Below are 19,640 nucleotides of genomic sequence, written 5' to 3' on the forward strand. Positions count from 1 at the left end.
AAAAAATATTAACCTAATTGAAATTTTCAAATAATTCATGGAATAACATGCACATAGCTAGTTTAATTATTCAGTAGTTAATAAACTATTTAATTCTTTTAATTAGGTTTCTGTATTTAACGAACCCTAATAGAACTGTAGTTAGAGTGCCAATTACACATAATTTTGATATTTCAAAATTACTTGATTATAAATTTTTAAAATATAGAAATTTATTTTTAAAAATCTTAAATAGTTTAGGATTAATTACTGATGCATGATGAGAACACAGCTCTATGAAAACAACAATAATAAATGGTACTAAAAATTTCTAAATATGTCGAGGGAAACTAGTTTCGAGGAAATTACCCGACGCTCCCAATTATTAGTCAACGTCTTGAAGTAAATAGAAGTTTCCATCGTGTTCAATTTGTTGAATAGAACCATAAACTAGTACCTTCCACTTATAGACTGATATGCAGGTCATACCACGTGCAATTTAAAGTTTATGGCCTTTCAATCGATCACTATCTAAGGAAACAATAATTAATAAATTTACTTGCCTTTGGTGTAAAAAAAAAAAAAATTTACTTGCCAAGAATGCAGTGGTGTGTTTTTTTTTTAATCGTTTGAATACCATTTAACTACATTTTTTCACTTTTCAAGATAAAAATGTAGAAATAAGGAGAATGGATTCATGTTCGGTTAGAAGAAATATAAAAACAAATACACACAATATAATTAACACCGTTTGTTTTCATCAAAATAGGGATGAAGTAGTGTGGAGAGAAGAAAATTTTTTAATTATTTATTATATACGAAATATGTTATATAAGAGAAATTTTTAAATATAACATTCATGTTTGATGTGTGAGACCCCTATTTTCTTTTTCGTTCCCTTTTCTCTCCCTCACTTTCACTTCTACTCTTTATGTTTCCATTCTCTCTTTTCCTTATTCTCTCAAATTTCATGCTCTCTAGGTGAAGAGGTGGTTACCTAGAGGTTGAACTTCTCAAACGCAAGCCTTGTGGAGCTAGCCAGAAGACGGATTCCTTCTCCTTATCTTCTCTTTCGTTCTCCTCTTCGTTCAAGCTTCTTAGTCTTCCCGGAGCTCGGATTCTCGCATCGAGGTAAGGGAAGTTAGTTTTGGTTGTGATTGATTGTTGGGAGTGAGCTAGAAACTCACATGATGGCTGATTGTTGCGAATTGATGGCTGAGATTGATGAAAATGGATTTTTTTCCGGGGTTTCGGGGTTTTGATGAAAATTCGGGGATTTTTCTTTGTTTGATGTTGCATGTGTAAAAAGCTGGGATTTTTGAGCTGTTGGATGAAAATGTAGAGTTTTGAACCGATTACATGTGTTTGGATGACTTGATTTGTGCAGGTTTGATGAAATTTTCGAAGTAGGTAAGGGTTCCTGTTTGAATTTGCGCCGGGCGCGATTTGAAATGGGAAATCCCTGGGTGAATCGCACCGGGCATGGGGAGAACCACGCCGGGCGCAATAGACCTTTGTAGGTCTCTGGTTGAGAATTGCGCCGGGCTCGCTTTTAATGCGCCGGGCGTGCGTTTGATTTTCAGAATTTGACTTTATAGTCTTCCTGAAAGTTGTAGCCTTGGATGTTAGCTTTCCAATGGCGCTGGAATCACCCAAAAAGGAGTTTTAGAACTCCAGATATGGCTATTTTAGTGAAGAGGGGTCAAGCTGCTAGCATTACTTATAGCTGTTGCGGTTTTTAGAATTTTTAACAAGGTAGATGAAGGAATTAGGACTTGGTGTCTTCATGAGAGTTGTAGGAAATCTTCTTATCTTTCATATGAGATAAGGATGAGTATGGTAGAAGTAGTATAACTCCTGATGCGCTGTTTTATGTGAAGGCTACCATTTCACTTTTAGTGATTTGGTTAAGTTGAAAGTTGTTTTAGGTGTTTAGGTGTATTGGTGTTGTTTGGGTGAGTAATTTGACAAGATAGATGAGTTGTAAACAAGATGGTTGGGTCGTATTATGTGTTGAACATGTTGTACGTTGTGAAGTTGTTGATCGTGCTGTTTTAAGCTGTTAATGATGAATGTTATTAAGCTGAATGATGATATTGATGTGCTACGCTGAGCGCGGCCCTTATCGCCCTGGGTGTGAGACTCCTTGGGAGTCTCTGCCTCGAGGGCGCTGGGCGCAATTTGGTTTGCGCTGGGCGCGAGACCAAGGGAGGTCTCTGCCTTGCCTGCGTTGGGCGCGAGTTAGGGCACGCCGGGCGTGTGAGACTCCTTGGAGTCTCTGCCTGGCCTGCGCTGGGCGCAATTGGGTATTGCGCCAGGCACGAGAGAGCTTTGAACTCTCTGGCTAAGTTTCGCCGGGCGCAGGCACGCTTGCACCGGGCGCGCTGGCCCTAGAGCCCTCTAGTTGTGCCACGCCGGGCGCGACCATGAGTGCGCCGGGCGCGTATGAGGATGTGAAGTTATATGCTGAATTTGCTGATAATATGGTTTTATGCTGATTAATGCTGCCAATGTCGTGTGATGAAAAGTTGTGTTGTGTTGTGTGATGCTAATGCTGAACCTTATTGTTTGAGTCGAACTGAATGATATGTTGATAGTTGTTGAATTATGCTGTAATTGCTGAGCTGAGATGTAATTGATAAATATGCTGTGCTGACTAGGTGTAAATGCTAAAAAAAATAATGTTAAGTTGTAATAGATGTATATCGCTATGCTGAGCTGGGCTGTTATTGATGATTTTAAATGCTGATTTATAATATGGTTGTGCTCTAGAATGATAAGCTGAGTTGTGAGTAGTAAGCTGTGTTGAATACTACTTAGCTGTGCTATATGCTAATTTTGTTGTGCTGTGCTGTGAGCTGTTTTGCTGTGCTGTTTATTGCTGAGTTGTATGCTGTGTTTAGCCACTATTGTGGTGCTGTTATAGCTGCTATGTCGATGCTGTTAGCCACTATTGTGGTGCTGTTATAGCAGCTGAGCGGTGCTGATATTTTGCTGAATTTGCTGTGGTGTAGTATAAGTTGTACAGGTGTACTGATAGTTTTAGATGCTTTTATTTACATATTTATGTATGTATGTCGATTTCTTTACACTAGCTTACCCTTTGTTGTTTCCATGTGGTTTGGACTGCGATGATCATACTATGTATGGGAGCAGAGCAGGGATAGGTTGGTGGCTAGTGGTGAGTCTGCAGCTGGCAGGCGGAGCTGATCCTTGTTGATGTTTTGTTGTTTCAGCTACTTGGTGTAGTAGCTTTGGATGTATTTTTGTACATTTTGAATCTAGTCAGACTTGGACATGTATATATGTATATTCTAGACACTATATGTATACACTTGTTCCTTTCTGTCCAGTTTCAGGTGTACGATGTAGTGTGTAGTGACCAGTCGGGTCGTTACATGATGTGTTCGTTTAGGTGGGGTATAGTTTAGTAGAGTGATAGGTTAGTTATGTGGTTAAGTTTTTTAAAGGAAGGATGTTGGTGTGGTATTTTTTTTAGGGGAAGCATGGAACTTCTTTTTAGAAGTATTTAGAGAAAAGTTAGAAAACATTTCTACCTCTCCTCTTGAAAATCTTTCTTCCTTTTCTTCCTTAAAGCTAAGCATACTAATTAGTTGGAGGATTCAAGTTTGTGGAGCTAAAGATCTTCGGTCGAAGCCGCATGGAAAACCTCTTCCTTTCACCTTCCTTTTCCTCTTGGTGATTCAATTCTACAAGTGGTAAGGGAAACTTGATTTTATTATTGTTGTTACGCATGTTGAATGTGTTGTTGATTTGTCTATTGGTGGTTTGATTTGTTGTTTTTTAGATGATTATTGAAGTTGTGATGTGAGGGTTTATGGGATGGTGAACCCAAAACCTAAAATTGTTGATCTCTCATTTTCAAGGTACGCATCTTGCATTAGAATTGGTTTCCATGTTATATATGATGTCCAAATGAGTTTTTATGGTTTAAATTTGAGTTTGGAGCTTGTAGGTGAGCTTGGGATGGAATATAGAAGCTTGGGAATCCCAAAGTTGTGAAAAACAAATATGGTTTCTATCATGAAACGATTGGAGATGAGATGAGAATTAGGGGTATCTCTAAAAGGAAACGGCTGAACGGTTTTGAAACGATTGAATAAAATTGGAGATGAGAATCAGGAGTGTCTTTGAAAGAAATTAGCTAATAAGTTTTGAAACAATTGAGCAAATTTGTATTTTTCAAATTAGACTTTGTTGTCTTCATAAAGTTGTAGCATTAGATATTAGTTTTCCAATGACTTTGCAATCATCTGAAAAAGAGCTTTATAACTCTTGCTATGACCTTTTTAGTGAACAAAGGTCAAGTTGTCATCATTTAGACAAATTATTATGTTTTTTGTGATTTTTAGTATAGTAGAAGATGAAGTTAGAAATTGAAGTATTTATAAGAGTTGTGGATAAGCTTTTTAACTTTCATACGAGATAAATATGAGTTTGATTAAATTAGTGGAACTTCAATTATATTGTGTTATGTGAAGGTTTTCATTGTACGACAGTTGATTTTGATAAGTTGTATGTTCATACATGTTGTATGATATTTTAAGTTATTTTATAGTTGAATGAAGATATATGAACTGTATGATGAACGATGTATGTTGATAATTATGTAGTTAAGACGAAATATGGTTTATGGATATGTTGCATATGCTATTAAGTGTTATAAGTTGAATGATGTAAGTTAGTTGACGCATAAGTTACAAGAATTGTATGATGCTAAGTTGTTGGAGATGTGTGATGAAATTACATGTTGATAATATAGATAGTTGTACATTGATGTTCTATGTGATGAGATACATGCTAACTACTATTAGTTATTATTGTAAAGTTGAATGCTGACATGCATGTTGATAGATGGTTAAGTTGTAAAGATGAAAGTTGATATATGATCTTGTGTTAGTGTATGGTTAAGACTTAAATTGAATGATGTTTAAGTTGTAACGATGCACGATGATAAGTTGTTAAGTTATTCAGTTGTTAGATATATGCTTGTGATACATGTTTATGCTCGAATGTATAGGAACTAGAGGAAAGTTAAAGATGTTTCAAACTTAATATCCCATTGTGTGGATATATGTTGTGTTGAAGTAAATAAGTTAGCTTCTAAATGGGTATGTTGCTTCCAGTTGTCTCCTATAGGTTTTATGTGGTATTCATATGTGGACACGGTTGAGACATATATGTATAAAATGATCACATTACAGGGACAATGTTAAGTTATACTGATTACAAGTGACCAACCGATAAAAGTATAAAGCCAAGGACTTAGTCTTTAATCGAGTATTAGAGGGTAGTTGGTGGACTAATCTTATTGGGGGTTAGTGTTGCAAGCTAATGACGTGGCAGGTCCATATCCAAATTGTTCTACCTTGACATATATCATACTTCTAAGTTTAAGTGGCTAAACTAGAGAAATTGATCTAGCTTATGCTAACCATTGTTTCTAGTCTCGTGCTAGTCGTTATTTTTGGCTTTAGTGTGAGACGTTGATTTTTGATATTATACCAATTATTGTGATTTGATAGGGTTAAGTCACTTAAATTGTTCACCTTAATTGCAGGAAATTTTCGTAATTAATGTGTCACAACACATGAATTATATATCTGTTATTTTTTTGAATGTGTTTAGTGGGTTGAAGTTCTATCAATGGTTGTATTATTGTAGTTCTTTGTGGTGTATTAGTACTTATCGTAGTCTATGCTGCTTATTACATAACTATTGTTGGTTATATATGTTTATGTGTATGTGTATGTATATGTTATTAAGATGAAGGTGCAAAGGTGTATGAGTTGTTATATGATGAACAATGTGAACATAATATTGTATGAAGACAAATTATTGTTTGATAACTATGATGAAATTACCTAAGTTGTACGAATTATTGCTTGGGTACCTTAAGTTGTACGACAAGACATGATATGATGTGATGAATGATGTTCCTTTTAAGTTATTTATGTTGCATGCTGTTGTATGACGTTGTTTTTGTATCATAAGTTTACCTTGTGTTTTTTTCTTATGATTTGGGATTGTTATGATTATACTTTGTATGAGAGTAAGACAAGATTAATGGGTAGAGTTGTGTTGTTCGATAGTGAGTCACGTTAGAGGTGACTCTCTTTTGGATGTTGTTACCCTAAGGTAACTAAGTCTTGTATAAACGTTTAATTGATGACTATTTTTTTTTGGTACACATTAATTACTTCTTTTATATGAAGTATGCATATATGTTCAAGAATAGTTATTTTATTTTCTTATATAAATGATTACTTGCATGAGATTTACTTATTTGTTGCATAATATCATAGGTAGTTGTTTGATGTTTGTGTTTCTACTTAATCGATATTGGATTGTAGTAAGTAAAGTAATCAGATAGATAATTATAACAAACATGGAATCTATGTATGTAAATATATGCACAAAATGAAGTAAAAATAGCGAAGAGACACTAATTTTTTTATTTGAATAGTTAAGTCATGTTGTATGGATGATGCGTTATTTTATTAGAATGTGTTTATTTCATTTGAATAAAATATTAGCGTGAGAAATCAGGTTTTACCTTTTTTCTAAGATATGTGATATCACATTTATTTCTTCCGAATGGTTTATGGGATGAGGTAGTTCATTTCATTCAAATAGCATAGGATGAGGTAGTTCATTTTATTCGAATAGCATGAAATACCTAATTCATTTTAATCAACTATGATTTTCTTTTATTCGAATGTTGTTGCATTGTTTGGCGTTTTATTCAAATTGGTTCCATTTATTTGAATATTTTGTTGTTTTATTCAATTTTGATTTTTTGTTATTTGCATATATATTTGGTGTTTCATTTGAATTGGGTTTGTTTTATTCGAATATGGTTGGTATTTTATTCAAATGGGGTTTCGTTTATTCAAATAAAAAATGAACAAAAATAAGGAAAATTGGTACATAACATCAAAGGGAAAAATTTTATTTTTTTAATTATAATTTTTTTTTCTTCTTTCATTCAAACTAAACAATGTTACAATATTATTTCTTTTCTATTTTTTTTATCTATTTTTGTTAAATTAAATAACTTTATCTTTACCATATTTTTTACTTATTTCTATTCACTTACTTTTCTCTTTTTTATTTCTCTCTTCAAAATCAAATACTGCATAAGCGTTAAAATGCATGCAAACTTATAATTCATTAAAATAAATTGTAAATATTTAATTGAAAGAAAATTAAAATGACGTACACAAAAGATGTGAATTCATATCTACAACTATTATAAAGAGGAATAGGGAATATAAGAGATGTAACCGCAATTTTGGTCTCCATTTTCTAATGGACCATTATACCCTAGATGTAAAAAAAATCTTAATTTTTTTTAAAATAATTATTCACAATTTTCTAATATTTTATTAGTGAATAATTGTTAGAGGCACGAAGTGCCTCTACCCCTCTAGTATAGGATAAGGGTGTTCATGGATCGGTTTTTTGAAAAAACCAATCCAAACCGATCCGAACCGTTTTATAAAAGTGGATCGGTTAACCGATCCATTTTTTATAAAGTGGATCGGTTTGGTTTTTTTAAAATATGGATCGATTTTTTTGAAATCGAATCGGTTCGGTGCGGTGCAGTTATTGTTGAGTGACTTTTATGTATGTTTTGCACTCAACTTTTGGCAATCTTTTTGTATAATTGTAGATAATATATATGTTATTTCACCCCTTTAATTTATAGAATTAAGTCATACTATAAGAGTAGAGGAGTAGTAGCAATCTTAAGGAATTTTCTCATTTTTTGCAGGATTTTTGGCTAGGCAGAGATCCACAGCCATAGTTGTGGATCTGGAGCTCTAGCTGTGGACGTCTGGGAAGGATATAGAGGTCGAGAGACTTGCAGCTATAGCTGTGGTTCTGCAGCTATAGCTGTGGAAATCTGGAATGCTCATTTTTTGTTCCAGAGACTTGAAGTTACAGCTGCAGGGTCCAAAGCTTGAGCGTTGAGGCTTGGGAGATCAAGGGAAGCCACAGAGACTCACAGTCATAGTTGTGGTTTCACAGCTACAGCTCAGGAAGTTGCTTAATCATGAAGGAGTCTCCACAGCCATGGCTGCAGAGCTACAGCTGTAGCGCCAGAAGTTGCTTCATCTTGAAGGATTCTCCACAGCCATAGCTGTGGTTCTACAGCTGCAGCGGTGGAGTTAAAAATGTCACTTTTTTTTCCTGTTGTAGAGCTGATATAAAAGGGAAAAAGGAGGAGAAAAACGGGGAACAGACAAGATCACGAAGATACAGAGAAAAACAGGGGAGAAGCTGGGAAGAAGGAGGAACGAAGGGAAAACAGAGATTTGGAAGCTGGATCCTTTGGGAACGAAGATTCACTCCAGTTCTTCATCATTTGCTTTGTAATTTCTTCTTTTCACTCTTTGATCCTGTAATGGCCATGTGTGGCTAAACTCCGTTAAGGATTGGTTGGATGTAACTACTAACTCCTCTTCTTCTTAAATATATGCATTTTGATCTCATTATTTGTGCTTGATTCTTCTCTTAATGCTTATATCGGTTTGATCACCCGTTATATGATCTTTGGCTTTTGAATCCGGTTGGAAAACGTTTTCGAAAACCTGAACTGAATCTTGCACCTAATCACTTCTTGTTCTAGGAATAGACTTGATTTGGTTAGTCATATTGTTCAAGTCATCATTCTTAATACGAAGTATTAAACTCAAAACATAGAGGAATCATGTTGTGAGCTTAATAACTTTAGGATCCAACCTTGAGGAATCTTGTTGGATTACTTAATGAACGTGGAGATAATGAAATTAGAATCGCATTTATTTTAAGAAGATCTACGAGTTAGCAAGTGCTCTGAACCAATCCTTGTTTCTTAACCATAGTTTTTACTACTTTTATTTTATTGCGTTGTTCTACCCTATCTTCACTCATTTGAAATCATAACAACATTCTCATTTAAATCATTAGAGCAAGAATTACTGAACACTCAAATCCCTAAGGACGATATTTGAATACTACTTCGAAACTTGGTTCACTTGCCAAGTGGTGGGTTTGCGAAAATCTTCATCAGTTATCCACTTTTTACTCATATATGGATCAGTTTTTTTTAAAAACTAAACCGAACCGAACCACTTTGTAAAAGTGGATCGGATAATTGAACGGTTTTATAAAGTGGTTCGGTTCAGATTCTTTTTTAAAATGGATCGGATTTTTCAATATGGATCGGATCGATTATGGATCGATTCGGATTAATTTGGATTTTTTGCACACCATTAGTATAAGATAAGGGGGCTACATTCGGAATGAAATCAACCGGAAAAAAATAAAAGCCAATATGATTATGTTTAATTATTTAGACTACAAAAGAAAAAATAAAAATAAGATCTATTTACTTCTATCTACAAAAGAATAATATATATATATATATATATATATATTAATTATTCAATAATTTGAATTAATAAAATAAAATATTAAATATTTTTTAAAATTTATAATTAATCTATAAGAATCTTTAACTTATCAGTTATATCATTAAAATTTAATATAAAATATAATATATTGAATTAAATAAGTTTAAATAGATTTATTATTAAAATAAATTGACCCCTTATTTATATATATATATATATATATATATATATATATTAATTTGTTGTGTTTTTTATCTATGTCTATTATTATATTTTAATAAATTTTTTTCTTATAAAAATAAATCTTAGTTATGGGTATTTTAAATAATTAAAAATAACAGGTATAGAAACTTCGAATTAGTAAATCAAAATCTTCCGAAGTAGAGAAGAAAGGGAAAGGTATATATATTTTGTTTTTATTTTTCTACTCTGTACCATATCCATCTTAACTAATAAATAAAAAAAATCGAAACATAATCAATCTTACTAATTATAACAATATTCAAGGATCCACTACCCTTAGTTTCTTTGCCCACCAACAAAATAAATACTACCCTTAGCTTGTTTAATTAGGTCTGAAAGGTGATTTAAAAATAAGGGCTAAAAGAAAAATCAAGCTGAATATTAATTTTAAAGGGCAGTCATATTGGAAAGTTTGTCCAAGGCAAAAAGAAAAATATAATGCAAAGTTGGCGTTTTCCCAATTATGTGCTTTAGGGTAGTTTCCTAGCTTCGTGGAAGTTTCTTCCCAACGTTAACACCCTTCAGCTATATAAAATGGGTGTCATTGGCACTATACTTACATGTAAATTATCCCACTCTTAATTTGAACTCTTTTCTATTCATATCGATCTTATTGTGAAAATGGTGAAGGACAATTCTAGTGAGGCATATAAGCACCCACTTACTAGACCCATACCCGTTCGACCAAATAAAAAACCCATCAAAATCAAGTATATTTCCAGCCCCATGTTTGTTATGGCAAAAGATGTTTGTGAATTTCGTGCTATGGTTCAAAATCTTACGGGCAAAAACTCTTCTGTCACCTGCAGAAATCGTATAGAAGGAAAGGTTGAGGTTCCTAGCCATAGCCATGACATCACTACACATCCACAATTTGATATTGCTATTCACCACACAATGCCGTCGAGGTTTTCCGAACCACAAACTTATTATGAAGCAGACACGTTAGAAAGCTTCGTCAATTTTTTGTCGCAGCAGTGAGACTTATCACATATATTAATATGTTGTTTTTCTTATAACTATAATGTTATTAGGTATATATGTAACCAACTATGATCAATTTCTGCCCAAAAATCCTACCATCTTTTTTCCATCCACGGAACAACGAATATGAATGATTCAATATGAACCAAGTAACTAATATAAAGATGGGTACAAGTGTATACAACGAGAAAACTAATTGAATATATATCATTAAGATCAAGTTATTGTTCATATCAATATATTATGTGGTGCTTCTAGAGCGTAGAGACTTATTGTTTCCATGGGGACGGGGAGTTGTTATGCTACGAGGTATCCTAGCTAGCTATTTCAACGAGGTACCTAAATATTTGTAGTTATTACTTGGATTTATTATAAGATCAAAATTTTATTATTCAATAAATTATATAGTAATTTATTATTGTGGGATTTATTTAAAAATTAAGATGACGGTAAGCTTTAAACATGATTAAAATTTGTATTGTATTTTCTTCAATGTTAGTCTATCTGTTTAACTTAATTAACAACACTCCCATACAAGTGTTTCGAAAAAAAAACCACACACACACACATCTGAATTGTTAAATATTACATATATAGTTTGGTAATTTCTTTTTAAAAAAATAAATAAAGGTCCATGGTTTTAGTTTCCAAAAAGGTTATATTTTATTCCCAAGTTTTAAAAATCAATAGTTTTCATTCCTCCACTTTTTGAAATATCTAAACTTTAGTCTCTCAAGCTAAATTTGTTTCCGTACAATATTTAAAGGATTAATATATTTTTAATCCTATAAAATTAAAAAATTTAATTTTAGTCTTTGTAAAATTTTTTATATTTTCATCCTTATAAAATTAAAATTATTATTTTTAATCCCTATTTTTATATAATTATTTTTTTAACTACTTTTTATCTATTAAAAATTTAAATAACCATCTTAAGTATTACTTATAACCATTATTGACATTATATTAATATTTAATATTTTTTTTAAAAATCATACGTCTTTAAAATAAATGTTATTTATTTATCTTAAAATTATCATTAAGGACTAAAAATAGTTAGTTTAAATCTTAAAAAGATGAAAACAAAAAAATATATATAAGAATTAAAATCAGAATTCATTTATTTCACAAAAACTAAAAACAATGTTTATAAATTTTAGAAGGATAAAAAATAAAAAATAAAAATTTAGAGACCAAAATCAAAATCATTAATTTTATAGATACTAAAAACATGTTTAAACCTTATTTAAAAGTATACAAATACTAAAAATAAATTTTAAATATTATTCACGAACGTAATTCATGTAAAATTTTTAGTTTAACAATTAAAAAATAATTTATATTTATAAAATGCAACTTCTTCTAAACAAACATTATTTTAATTAAAGAAATTGTTCTTAAAAGCAATAGAGAGACCTTATGTCATACAACAAAACTTAGTTAATACATATATAAAATATGATTTTTATTTATTTATAAAACTTCGTTATAAGTCATAAAATTACCTTATATATGTTACGCAAGTTTAATTTTCAAACATAGTTAGTATAATATTTTTCCATACTAACAAAAAATTAAAATATAATAAATATATAATATTAAATTAATTATTATAAAAATAATTTTATCATATACGAGAATATAACCTTAGATTATAGTAAGAGAGATGCCGACCGATATTTCTCTTTGTCCATCTTCAAGTGGAAGGAGAAGGACAGTCATCGGATTCTATATTTTATTATTTTATTCGTAATTAAGACATGATCTTTGTTTGATTAAGTGGTTGATTTGATATTTATGCAATTTAATTTTCTTGTATCCAATCCGTGAACTTCAATAACAATCTTGACTCTTGACTTTAATTACTTAATTAGTACAAATATGGAAAAAATATTATAACGAAAATGGAATGTGTAACGATCCGGCTAAGCACTACACACAGTACAGCACACCGAAAACACAAGACAGAAAAGAACAAGATATAAATATAGGATTTAGAATATATGTATATACGAGGTCCCAATCCGGCCAGAGTTAGAGTGTACAAAACAAAATACATCCAGCACAGTGCTAACTAAGTAGCTAAACACATCAAAAGAATAAAACTTCATTCTGCCAGCTGCAGATCTTCCTCAGTTGTACACCAACCTAACCCTGCCCTGCTCCCACACAACAGTATGATCATAGCAGTCCAAATACATGGAAACAACAAAGGGTAAGCTAGTGAAAAGAATCAGCATACATATGCGAAATATGACTGATAACAATTACATCTATCAGCACACCAACCAGCTTAACAACATCAGCTTTAATTGTCACAGCATTCAGCAATAACAGCACCGACATAGCGGCTATAATAGCACCGACATAGCGGCTAATAACAGCACCGATATAGCGGCTAATAACAGCACCACAATAGTGGCTAATAGCAGCACCGACATAGCGGCTAATAACAGCACCTACATAGCGGCTAATAACAGCACCGACATAGCGGCTAATAACAGCACCGACATAGCGGCTAATAACAGCACATAGTTCAGCACAGCACAGTAATTCATCATATAGCAATAACGGCTTACAACACAGTTTAGTATAGCAATATACATATATTACAGCTTAACATCACATTTCAGCATTATCATCTAATCAGCACAGCAAATTCATCAATTACAACTCAACTCAGCATAAAACAACATTTTCTCAGCAATTTCAGCACATAAATCATCATCTCATCCGTGTCCGGCGCACTCATGATCGCGCCTGGCGTGGCCCAACCAGAGAGCACCAGAGGTCATCGCACCCGACACAATTTCTATTGCGCTCGGCGTGGTAGGAGGTAGAGACCTCACAAGGTCTCGTAAGTCCGGCGTGCAAACCCGCGCTCGGCACTAGGTAAGTAGAGACTTTCCTAGGGTCTCACGCTCGGCGCAATATAAATTGCGCTCGGCGCCACCTCTGGCAGAGACTCCCAAGGAGTCTTCCCGCCCGGCGAGACAAGGTCACGCTCGGCACCACACCAGAACCCCAAAACATGGGTCATCCACTGATATCGCGCCCATCGATGTCCCACTACGCCCAACGTGGGCCATCTAGAGACTCACATCCTCAAGCTCGCCCGGCGCATTCACCATTGTGCCCGCGCGTGCTTGCCCAAATGGAGTCTCTGATGGTCACGTGCCCGGCGCGAAGAACTACGCCCGGCGTGCTACCCAGCAGCAACCCTCAAACTTTCAAAAATCTCTTCAAACCATGCAAAATAACCAGAAAAATTCACATGCAATCGGACCAAAGTACTACATTTTCAACAAGCATCACGAAAAACCCCTCATTTTCAACATGCAACCATTAAATCAAGAAAACCCAAATTTTTCATCAAAAACCCCAAAACCTCAAAAATCCATTCTTCACCAAACTCAGTCAAAATCAGCCAAAACCAACGGCTAATGAGCTTCTAGAACTCATTTTCATCCAAAAACAGCGAAAAACCCTAGCTTCCCTTATCTCGGTACAAGAATTCTGGGCTCCGGGAAGAAGAAACGGAGGAGAAAAGAAAGAGTTCGACGGAGAAGAAGCTTGATCTGAGGAGGAGAACAACTTGAAGAGAAACACACGGAAGAAGGAAGTCAGCTCACCCTCAACTAGCACCTCCTGACTCTAACTCCGCACCTAAGCCACCAAAGTTCAGAGAAAAAGGAAATGAGAGGGAAGAAGAGAGAGTTTGAGTGAGTGAGAGTGAAGGAAGGAAGGAAAAGAGGGAAGGGGTCTCACAGAATGCCTCTTTTTATTTTATTTGATTTTAATTAAATAATATTTCAAAGCTATACAAATATTAAAAGAAAGCAAAAAATAAAAAAAAATTAATTAACTTGGATAGAATTAGTATAAGGAATTTTACATTATTAATTAATTAAAAATTATCTTAAACATAGTTTTTAAAACAATATTTTAAAAGTCAATATTTTGAATATTTTTAATTATCTTAATTTTTTTTAATAGAGAGTTAATTTGATACTTCTAAGATTGATTCTCATAAATGTTAAAATAATGTTTGACTAATAAAAATCATTCACTATAAATTTATATTAGTATTTAATTATCAATTTTAGAACTTTATGTGAGTGATGTAAAAAATATATTTATTTACTTTCTCGAATATGATTGAATTGTGAAAAATTTTAAACATGTATCTTACATTTGAATTGATTTTTTTTTAAATCTCTTTCTAACTTCTTTGGAACAATTAGGAGTTTCCCTAAAAACAAATATGAAGTTTTTCTTTTCGTAGAAATATGTTATGGGGCATGATGATCCTCCTTATGAGATCAAATCATTGTGTTAATAAATCATAAGCACAAGGGAAGGGGTTAACTTTGTTAGGTAGTTAATCTTCATTAAAAAAATTCAAATAAAACCAAATTATTAACATATAAAATTCATAATTGATCAGCTATAAAAAAAAGTCATTACATTTTCGATGCGTATATTTCAATCAAATTCAAATAAAACTAATTATATTTTAGTTCGTTGAAAATATTTTATTTTATATTTTAAATTTTAATTCATTTTTAATCTTTAACACTTATATAAACTATTTAGGACTTTCATAAAAAATATAATACATTGTTTTTATTAAATATAGAAACTAAAAATAAGATATGAAGACTAAAATCCGAGTCATTTTGTAACAAAAAAAAAAAGGAGCCATTTTCAGCGAGGACCAAAAATACTTGACCCTTTATCATAATACTATTAAAAAAAAAAACATGTATGGTGCGTAATGCACGATAACAAGCAAACATGATTGTTTTCCTTAATCATGCCATCCAAAGTTTTGACTGAGTTTGAATATTGTCACGTAACCAAGAAACTTAAAAAAATTAAATATTCAAAAAAATTTAGACAATGACTAAATCAGAAAATGAATTTATAATATATATAGAGAGAGGAAAAGAAAGAGAGAGAGAGGATGAGAGATTTGTCTACTCTATAAGTAAGTTTACTTTAACTTATTTTCGTTCAATAACTCATGTTCGATCTATATCAAATTTTAACGATCAAACTGTTGAATTTAAAGTTCTTAATGCATAGATCAAATTTATAAATTTTTTTAAAAAAATTATTTGATACTTCATTTTATTAATTCAAATTAACGAATAATCATAAAATTATTTTATACATTAATTTAAATTAATAAAATTTGTAAGTAACCTTTTTCACTTTCATATGAAATAAAGACGAGTTTGATTTTATTGAAACTCTAATTGTGTTGTGTTATGCGAAGGTTGTCATTATATGATAGTTGATTTTGATAAATTGTATGTTGATACATGTTGTATAATATTTTAAGTTGTTTTATATTGAATGAGGATATATAAACTGTATGGTAGATGATGTATGTTGATAATTACGTGGTTAAGATGAAATATGGTTCATGGATGATGTGTTGCATATATGCTATGAAATGTTATAAGTTGAATGATGTAAGTTAGTTGACACATGAGTTATAAGAATAGTATGATACTAAGTTGTTGGAGATGTATGATGAAATTATATGTTGACAATATAGATGATTGTACATTAATGTTCTATATGATGAGGTACATGTTAAATACTTTTTATTATTGTTATTAAGTTGAAAGTTGACATGCATACTGATAGATGGTTAAGTTGTAAATATGTAAGTTAGTATGATTTTATGTTATTGTATGATTAAGATGCGAGTTAAATGACGTTTAAGTTGTAATGTATAATAATAAGTTGTTAAGTTGTTCAATTGTTAGGTATGTATTTGTGATACAAGTTTTGTACTCAGATGCATAGGAACTAGATGAAAATTAAAGATGTTTTCAAATTTTAATATTTCATATTAATTATATATATATATATATATATATATATATATATATATATATATTGTGTTGAAATTTTTAGTAAATAAGTTAGTTTTATTATAAGATCAAAATTTTGTTATTAGATAAACTATATAATTCTTTATTATTATGGGTTTTGTTTAAAATTTAAGATGACGATAAGCTTTAAACATGAGTAAAATTTGTATTATATTTTCTTTAATATTAGTCTAACTATTGACTTAATTAACAACACTGCTATATAAGTGTTTCGGAAGAAAAAAAAACATATGAATCGTTAAATATTACATATATAATTTGGTAATTTCTTTATAAAAAAAAACACATAAAAGCCCATGGGTTTTAGTTTCCAAAAAAGTTATATTTTATTCCCAAGTTTTAAAAATTAATAGTTTTCATTTCTCTATTTTTTTTGAAATATCTAAACTTAGTCTCTCGAGCTAAAATTTTTTCCATACAATATTTAGATGTATAAAAAGACTAAAAATAAATTTTCAATTCTTTTTTTCACGAACATAATTCACATAAAATCTTAAATTTAATAATTAAAAATTAATTTACATTTATTAGACACAACTTCCTCTTAGCAAACATTATTTTAATACTACATAAATTTTTCTTAAAATTAATAGATAAACCTTGTGTTATAGAACAAGTTTTAGTTAATACATACATAAAATATGCATTTTTTTATAAAACTTAGTTATAAGTCATAAAATTACCTTATATATGTTACGCAAGTTTAATTTTCACAGTTAGTGTAATATTTTTTATAATAACAAAAAAATTAAAAAAAATATAAATATAATATTAAATTAATTATTATAAAAATAATTTTAACATATACGAGAATATAACTTTAGATTATAGTAAGAGAGATGCTGACCGATATTTCTCTCTTTGTCTATCTTCGAGTGGAAGGAGAAGGACAGTCATCGGATTCTATATTTTATTATTTTATTCGTAATTAAGACATGATCTTTGTTTGATTAAGTGATTGATTTAATATTTTGCAATTTAATTTTCTTGTATTCAATCCGTGAACTTCAATATCAATCTTGACTCTTGACTTTAATTAATTAATTAGTACAAATAGGAAAAAAAATATTATAACCAAAATGGAATGACTTTTTTTTATTCTTTTTGATTTTAATTAAAGGATATTTTAAAGTTATGCAAATACTAAAAGAAAATGAAAAATAAAAAAACAGATTAATTCACTTGGATAGAATTAGTATAACAAATTTTACATTATAAATTAATTAAAAATTATCTTAAATATAATTTTTAAAACAATATTCTAAGAATCAATATTTTGAATATATTTAAATATATAACAATTCTTAATTCTTCTTATAGGAGTTAATCTGGTATTCCCAATATCGATTCTCACAAATACTAAAATAATATTTAATTAATAGAAATCACTCACTGCAAATATAAATTAGTATTTAATTATTAATTTTAGAATTCTAAATGAATCATGTAAAAAAATATATTTATTAATTTTGTCGAATATGATTGAATTGCAAAAACTTTTAAATATGGATCTTATTTGAATTGATTTTTTTAAAAAGAAAATGAAGTTTTTCTTTTCGTAGAAATATATCATGGGGCAATGATAATCCTTCTTATGAGATCAAGCCAACTTGTTAATAAATCATAAGTACAAGGCGTTAACTTAATTAGGTAGTTATTCTTTATTAAAAAATTCAAATAAATCCAATTTATTAATACATAAAATTCATAATTGATCAACTATAAAAAGTCATTACATTTTCGACGGGTATATTTCAATCAAATTCAAATAAAACTAATTATATTTTAGTTCTTTGAAAATATTTTATTTTATATATTAATTTTTAATTTATTTTTAAATACTTAACACTTATATAAACTAATTACTTTTATAATACTTTCATATAAAAAAATATAATACCTTGTTTTTATTAAAGATATGAAGACTAAAAACCGAGTCATTTTGTAACAAAAAAAAAGGAGTCATTTTCAGTGACGACCAAAAATACTTGACCCTTTTTCATAATACTATAAAATAAAATAAAAAATAAACAAACAAACATGTATGGTGCGTAATGCACGATAGCAAGCAAACATGATTGTTTTCCTTAATCATGCCATCCGAAGTTTTGACTGAGTTTGAATATTGTCACATGAACAAGAAACTTAAAAAAATTAAATATTCAAAAAATTTAGACAATAACTAAATCAGGTAAGGAATTTATATATATATATATATATATATATATATATATATATAACCTAAGTACAGTACTTAATATTGTTTATTAATCTAAATTTGAATTTTATTTTAGTAATGTATATAAATAAAATTTAAATTTTAATTAAAAAATAATACCAATCACACTTTATAAATTTTAACTAAATTTTCTCTCATATCTTTTATTCTCTGTCAGTTCGCTATTGGAGACTTAATTTTCCTCATTCTTCTCGATGGTTTTAGTGTAATATTTAATCCGTGCAGTAAGAGGTCAGGTTGTCACATGACCTTCGTGCAAACGTCACAAGTTAATTAAAATATTGTGTATATCATCATTATAATAAAAAATAATTAACAATACTTGTCAATTATTGAAAACACTTTTCTGTTCTTTGCGATATCTTATTGATATATATGAGAAATGTAATCGCTAACTACAAGCTTGTTTGACCTAACAACAAGGGTTGAGATTATATGTACTACGTAATAACTACTAACCTTAATATGAACTTTTTAATATATGAGAAATGAACATACTTGACATTCTCTTTTAAAAACATTATTTATGCATATTAAAATTTAAATTAAATGTATTTTTACTTCTTAAAATTTTATTAATTTTTTATTATCAATTTTTACATTTAGTTGTTAAATAAATTTTTATTAATTTAAAATTTGTCAATTTAAACTTTTAGTCTTTAAATTTTTTTCTTTTATTAAAATTTTGATTTTTGATGTCAAGATTCTTTTTCTAATCGAAGAAAATTTTAAGAATTAAAACTATATAAAATTTATTTAAGACTAAAATTAAAAATTGACAAAAGTTTAGAAATTAAAAACATATTTAATTTTTAAAATTTATTAAAAAATTAAAAGTAAATATGAGTCTCTCCTTTTTTGTTT

The 19,640-nt window shown here is 30.2% G+C and overlaps 1 long non-coding RNA gene across 1 annotated transcript; it reads left to right on the top strand.

Moving 5' to 3' along the window:
* The first annotated feature begins 402 nt into the window (after nt 1–402).
* On the top strand, nt 403–4,391 carry LOC145949382 (uncharacterized). Its single transcript, XR_014427587.1, has 2 exons — nt 403–3,698; nt 3,788–4,391. It is a non-coding gene; the product is annotated as an uncharacterized LOC145949382 (long non-coding RNA).
* The last annotated feature ends 15,249 nt before the right edge of the window (nt 4,392–19,640 follow it).

The sequence above is a fragment of the Cajanus cajan genome, chromosome 6 (assembly GCF_000230855.2).
Source record: "Cajanus cajan strain Asha chromosome 6, NIPB_CcT2T_4, whole genome shotgun sequence".
Classification (NCBI taxonomy): Eukaryota; Viridiplantae; Streptophyta; class Magnoliopsida; order Fabales; family Fabaceae; genus Cajanus; species Cajanus cajan.